This window comes from Clinocottus analis, unplaced genomic scaffold, assembly GCF_023055335.1.
Source record: "Clinocottus analis isolate CAN_PGR_092001 unplaced genomic scaffold, fCliAna1.0.p SCAF_18, whole genome shotgun sequence".
Lineage (NCBI taxonomy): Eukaryota > Metazoa > Chordata > Actinopteri > Perciformes > Cottidae > Clinocottus > Clinocottus analis.
Window position 1 is genome coordinate 10266706 of NW_027175909.1, and position 7552 is coordinate 10274257.

The following is a 7552-nucleotide window of genomic DNA, read 5'->3' on the forward strand; positions in this document are numbered from 1 at the left end:
ATATAAGTAACTTTATACCCTAAGTGGTCAATAAAGCTAGGACATAACGGTTGTACTCTGATTGAACGTCAAAGCAGCAACTTTGTGCACCAAAAAGAAGATGTCCATGTCCATCAAAGGGTAGGTTACTCAACTTAAAACTTTGGTATCATAACGTAAATACACCCACCAGGAAGGGGACTGCATTTTGTTTAACAGCATTAAATAATGGTGTCTTCTTTCCAATTAATAGTTGTTGTTCAGTAATGTTAGCTAAGTTAGCTAATGGTTTGCACAGCTAAAGTTGGCATTATACCCATGAAGTTTTGTATTCAATCTTTATTTTATTCCATTGTCCATCATTAAAGTTACTCGGAAAGAAAGTCAATGCCAACCAACCAGGCCCAACACTATTTGACTGTCTATTTCTAATTCTAATTCGTAGAAACAGTTTTAAATAGAACAACAAAAAAGATTTGTATAAAAGAAAAAAAGTACCACTGGAGAATGCGGGCATCGATCCCGCTACTTCTCGCATGCTAAGCGAGCGCTCTACCATTTGAGCTAATTCCCCTTGAAAACAAGTTGCAAGAAAGCTCCGGTTTTGTACAAACCGGAAAGCCTGTACGCAATATCGTTTTGAGTACGTGGTGTACTAACCTACACGCTATGACTGTACTGTGATGAACACATAATGCTGGTGTTTATATTGAAATGTCTTACCAAATGTCTACGAATCAGTGTGCCATTTAAAACGGCTCAAAACGCCATAAAACCAATCTACCTAATGAAATAAAAGAACGTCTGTTAAGTTGTCTATCACCGGAAGAGGTAAGACAGTGGTGATTGAGCATACGGTAACTTTACTATGTGGTGTCCTACGGAAAGGCCAACAGTTTTGTACACAAAAATGAAACAATGCACACGCAATTGAAGCTCACGTAGTAAAAAAAAATACAATACTGCTTCTCGTATAGAAATTCAGGAGCATGTGGTGGCGTACAAAAACGATAATGACCAGTTCACAGACATGTCCCTTCGATAGCTCAGTTGGTAGAGCGGAGGACTGTAGTGGTTACATGGGAATCCTTAGGTCGCTGGTTCAAATCCGGCTCGAAGGAGGATATATTTTCTTTTTTTTTTGTTGATAGGCCTGGATTTAGGAGGATTTTGTGCTGACAGCAAACCACAGCTAAGGATTTTAGTCAATCACTGTGGTCCTTTTCCGAAATCTCCATCTTTTAAAAATTGGCAGGATTCTCTGCTTGCCTAGCCACACGACTACCTCCTTCAACGCCAAAAATCCCCCCCAAAACGTTGATGTGGATTTGGAATTTCATCCACAAGGATAATAACATAAAATGTTCATTTGTTTAATTAATTAGTACGCTAACTACCTAAATTAAATTCACGACAGAGATTTTTGATTCACATTTATCATTCACAATAAGACACTCCCCTATTTGTATGAGTTATTAAGAGATATTTGACATATTCTCAACACTTGGTAAGCATTTGGGTTTAGAGAGACATGTTCCTGTCAAGGATCGAGGACCTTTGGATATACAGTTAGCGAAGCCATACTCAAGTAAGGTGTTATATTTGGACATATTTCTTAAATTATTAGGATGGCCACTGTGTCTTCTAAATCCAGACCTGCAGAGTTAATAGTAGCTTTCAATTTCTCCTTTCTCCATTGTTCCCCAGATTATCAACCAAATACTATATCCCTCTGTTGTCATGTGTGTTAGTTTATTTGTGAATGTTAAGTCTTTCTAGCATAATCTCTGTCATGAGTTATGTGTGTGCTCTCTAATAATAGAGGCTGGATGATTATACAGATATACAGAGTTCACAGTCTAAAAAATGATGTATGAATGAGGCAAGAAAGACAGAAGGATACATAATGAAGTGAATTATTAATAAGTTAATAAGAATAATGAAATAAGAAACCAAGTAGGGAAGTTAAATATTTGTTTGCTACAATGGTGTTCGGGCTAAAACTTCTCCTCATGGTGGCTTGTGACAGTAATGAGTTAAGATACTTCCTTACTAAAACAAGGAACTCTGAAGGTGTTTCATTGTACATGGTTCGTATTAATAAATTAACATTAATTAAATAACTAGATATTTTTGCTACTTTTGTCAGAAGCACTTTAAGGGTTCAGTGTCTTGCTTGAGAACACGCCTGTAGACAGGAGGCGTCTGGGATCAAACTCCAACGGATGCAAAGCCCTCTAAACTAGCACATTAATGCCCATTGGTGTTTTCATAAAATGTCATTATTGTAGTGTTTTTTCTGAGGTGATTATGTTAAATTTGAAGATATAATAGAAGTCTGTGTCCAATGAGCATCCCTAATGTTAATTTTCATCTCACTTTTTTCCCTCTGACTCATCCAATATGACATTTGCCTTCTTTGCACCTCTATTCCTTTTATAATGGCAATGCTCACAAACTTTACACACAAGCATGTCAGTGAGTCATAAAAACATTTCAGACATGTGTTATCACTGGAAATGAATGGATGTCATTCTCAAGCCCCCTCTCTAATTTCTCTCTTTGTTTCAGTTGGCGTCAATCCAAGGACAACAAACCACAGGTCTGAACAAAACATAATCACTTTTATATCCAACTGTCAACTAAAACGTGTCTGTGACTAGTGCTTTATGAATCTTTGAAAATGTAAAATAGCAAACTTATTTCCTTTTGCCATTCTATATGATAAGCGTAGGCATGTGTGTTTCACCTGATTTTCTCCTTTCTGTTCATATATGTACTGTATATACAAATGTTTTATACTTTGTAATTAAATAAGCTTTAATTAGTAGTCTTTAAAAATGTCTGAACTATGATTACATATTAATTCACAGCGGGGCAAAGGATTGCTTAAATGCTCACCATTTAGATGGCTCCATTAAGAAGAAGATGTTCTTCTCGGTTACGTCTTTGTGATTGAAGTGAATTCATAATTTTTGAGCCATTACTGTCTAATAATATGGCCGGGTCTAGTGGAAAAAAGTGCAATGAAGATAGAAGATTGACCAATTAAGAGCAGGATGAAGATTGCATTGGCGAAATGTAAAAGTCAGACAGAAGCTGCCAGTTTAAAGAGCTCAGAGTGGCCCTCCTGCTCCTCTATTTGACTCAGTGGTGGTCGACGGTGTTATGATGGTATAGTTAAAGGGTCTGCAGCTACTCCCAGGGTAACAAATCACACACAACCAGGCACATAAATGTGACCTCATAAGCAAGAAAAAAGTGTACATGGGACCGGGTACGGAGCAAAGGGTGCCATCTGCTCTGTTGAATATTTCAGTTAGGTGGGAGTCATATTGTATTCACACAGATGGTAAGCAGTCGGTGCCTGTCATTTAAAAAGGCCTTTGTAAGCATTCTCAGGTAAGGTGCTCTATTTTTGCTTCTTTTTTTTTTACGTTTGCCTTTAAACGATCGAGTGAAATGACGTTCGTAAGCTCAAAACATCACTTGGGGTGAAACAAAGTATCAACATTTTATAAATAACTAATGTCACCTTGCTGTTGATTTAACTCTGTCTAAAATGACTAACACACAACCACTCACCATTGTAAATTATCAGTATTTAATGTTGCTGGGATTTTCACAAATATATAAATGAAGGTAATTATAAAAAGAAATGTTAAAAAGTATCTCAATTAAATGTAATTTATATGTAACACTGTTTTTTTAATCATGTTTTGGTATTTCACATAATATTTATGATTCATTATATTAAAAAGTAAAATACTAATTTATGGGTGAAATAGTTTGCAATGACTACAGACAGTTTACATAAATATCTGTAATAAATGTTGGGCAACGCACGCAAAATCAATACGGCATACACGTTAAATAACTTTAAAAGGGAAAAATACATAACTAATATCTTCTTTAACAGTAAGAAAGGTAGTTAGTTAACTCTGTAAACTCTGGTAAATAGAGATGCTTTTGTATCTAATGTTTTGTTGTGGAATTTTTAGACGGTGAGCGTCTTCCATGTCCATGTGCACCTTTCAGACTTCCCAATGGCTTCTTGTCCAGATCTAACAGGTCGGCAATTAATCTTTCATCAGTTCTTGCTAAATAATCCAGGTAAATGTCCCAAATGTATTGAAAATGGAACCAAGCATTACTAAATAATAATACACATTTAAAGGAAAACATAGATATATTGTATTATCTTTATAAAGTTCCCATGGTTGGACTCCCTCCATCTTGAAACTTCTTACAGGTTTGACACTTTATTCCAAACAAACAGCAACATGTTTAGGACAGACTCTTCTTGAGTAACTGGTAGTTATATCTACAGTGGTCATGATGCGGTTTAGTATGGGTAAGCCAGTGCAAGTATAAGTACGGCTACAGCTAGTGGATATGCACGATGATCGAAATGGTCAGTTTTATCAATGCCCTTTGTCATTTCCGTGATGTCGTCACTTGACAATAAGAGAGATGAACTCAAACTGCTCGATGTCCACACAGAGTTTTATGTAACACCCTCTCTCCCATACGATGACGTAAAAGAGACGTCAGCCTGTTTTCACAGTCACCACTGCAGCTTATGGGCTAATAGGCGCTCAGCATTCAAGTGCTTCCCTCAGCTTGGCTTCAACCTCACACCCTCTGCACCTCAATGAGTGTAGTCCACATTGTCTCATCCTAACATTGAAAGTGAAGTGAACCAGAGTGATTTGACAACATCCAGCAGCTGAGTGTTTACACAGCAAGGGCCTGTCTGCATGAAACAGGTTACACTGAGGGTACAGGACACATGCAGAATGCTGGCTCTATTATGAAGCCAAGAGCATTTACTCTCATGGATCTCTAAAGTTACTTTTGAGACTTTCTTATTTGTGCAATTTAATAATGGAGCTTGTGGCTGAGAACCTAAGAGGAGAAGATAAACAGACTGGTGTAGTGCAAAGTCATCATCAATTGTTGTTTCCTCCTTCTGTACAGAGATAGTGTGAATCAAGCAAGAAATCTTAAAGTTGTTCTGTAAATCGTGTATATGATAACTAATCTGACATTACTCACCATTAAAATCTGGATGTCTCAACAATAAGTGGTAGACATTCATATCTTAGAAACAAAATTAAATAATTAATTTTCACCAGACACCTAAACTGTAGTGTCAACTTTTTAAAAATAGGTTTGGCCATTTAATTAGCACCAATGCAAGATCGGGGTGAAAGAGCTGATCTCTCACCGGACACCCATGGTGCCAGTTTGTGAGCTTTAACATCCCAGTCTATCAATCTTTGAGAGTTTAGATAATGTTGCCATTTCATTTCATTTTGCCCCCCATATTTTATTTGAATAAACAATGCCAATCAATAAACAATCTGAACGTTGATGATAATAAAAGGACCATTGCACTGTAGTTTGTGCTGAGGAGTGTGACAGTGAAGCCCACTGGCCATTAATACAGTAAAAGAGTGCTATCTAGTGGTAGGAAGAGGACAGACTGTCCAGTAGCTGCACTGCATATTGACATTGCTGCAGTCGTCACAAGGGGATCCACAATGGAGCGCGAAACTGCCCCAAAAAGTTAAAAGGTAGCACAGCCCAGATTTTAACGTCTAGGAGCACAAAATACAAACATTTTTCTTGTTTACTTGGCTCACATCCCATTGGAGTTTACATTGTACTTGTTGTTAGTTTTTATGGTTTATTTGTGGATGGAACAAGAAATTTGTCACTTTCATAAAACATTAATAACAAATTAAGGTAACTCATTGATGTTATCTGGGACGCAGTCGTTAGGTTTCTCACTTCTGAACGTTTTACACTGGCACTCCATCCTTATTCCCACTGCATATATATATGTATATATATATATATATATATATATATATATATATATATATATATATATATATATATATATATATATATATATATATATATATATATATATATATATATATATTGGAGAACATACAATTAATACTCTCTGATTACAAACCAAGAAACCTACTTCTTTAAAGTATAGTTGAGGTACACCCTAATTAAACTCAATTTCTTTAATCAATTTTGGTCTTACAAGCACACTGTCCTTGTAGATGCTCTTTTTCCCCACAAGGTGGCTCTAAATACACACAAAATATTTGGAAGCGTTTGTAATGGCATCTAATGTGTGTGTGTGTGTGTGTGTGTGTGTGTGTGTGTGTGTGTGTGTGTGTGTGTGTGTGTGTGCGTGTGTGTTTGTACGTATATATATATATATATATATATATATATATATATATATATATATATATATATATATATATATATATATATATATATATATATATCATATATATATTTACAAAAGAGAGTTTAGGTTACATTTTCATTACAATTGTGATGAAAATGGAATTAATTGGTTTAGAAAAATTTGACATTCATTAGAAGGAGATGCGCAATTACATGAAGTATGACATTTTAAAACATCTGCAGTCCCTGCAAATATGTAAGAGAGCTATAGGCTTAAGAACTATAGGCTTAAAAAACTGCTGCGTGGGCAATTAAGCAATAGCTAATGACTCCTGTGACACCCACAGTGTTGTCAGAGGGTAACAGGTAAATCAATTAGGGACAGCATGGCGGATGGCAATCCGTCTCCAGAGAGCTTTGAGCTGAAATAGTCAGGCGGAGTGGAGCTTTGGCTCACAAGCAGATGCCGTACCTGTACCCTCCAGAGGATTCAGCAGGCATGCGGTTCACCCGTCTTACTAAAGCTCCTGAGGCTGATGCTACAGTAGTTAAACACACCTGCACGCTACAACGACGTGTGCATGTATGTGCATGGTGTGTTTTAGTTCACGAGTATGTGTGAATGTGGCAATAAAAAAGCTCTGTGGAAGAAATTAATTACCAGAACACCCATTGCCCTCATACACTCAAAGGAGTGAGTGTACGATATGGGCTGTCCTGTGCGCACACACTGTGTCATTGACATCGTCATACGCCACATCAAACAGTTCTACAGTTATGTGGCAACAACAGGTTTTTAAACTGAATGGAAAAACGGACCCGCCCATGTGTGGTTGACCTTCTCTGCTCTGTTTGCTGCAAATACCTATAAACATCAAGATGTGACTTGTTAGTCATTTACACTAACACTTGAGGAAAAGTAGCAGTTAAGATCAAACTAAGGGGTTTTATTGCATATTCTCAAGTGTTACACTATCCAGAATGGAGAGTGATGAATTAAAAGTAGTTATTGAGAAGCTGTTCCACCTTTTAGTACTGCTCGCTAATTCAGTAATTCAACTTTCACAATGTTTTATATTGTATATGTCTCTATATTGTATATATAAAGAGTAAAGACAGATATTTAGGTTTGAATCTCTTAAACATATGTTGTTGTTGGTGTGTGTAGGCCGTGGGTAATACATTTTGAAATGGTTTAGGCAGATTACGACATTTGCCTTCACATGTAGCCGAGTAACTTCAACTGTTCACTGTCACTAATACTCATTAGCTAGTTGTCGTTTTAAAAACATGTATCTCACCTTAAATACAACTGAGGTCAAACCACAGCGTACCTCTAATTATTCTATTG

General features: G+C 36.6%; 1 non-coding gene across 1 annotated transcript; it reads left to right on the forward strand.

Annotated features, from left to right (window-relative positions):
* The first annotated feature begins 1014 nt into the window (after positions 1–1014).
* Positions 1015–1100, forward strand: trnay-gua (transfer RNA tyrosine (anticodon GUA)). The gene is given in 2 exon segments: positions 1015–1051; positions 1065–1100. It is a non-coding gene; the product is annotated as a tRNA-Tyr (tRNA).
* The last annotated feature ends 6452 nt before the right edge of the window (positions 1101–7552 follow it).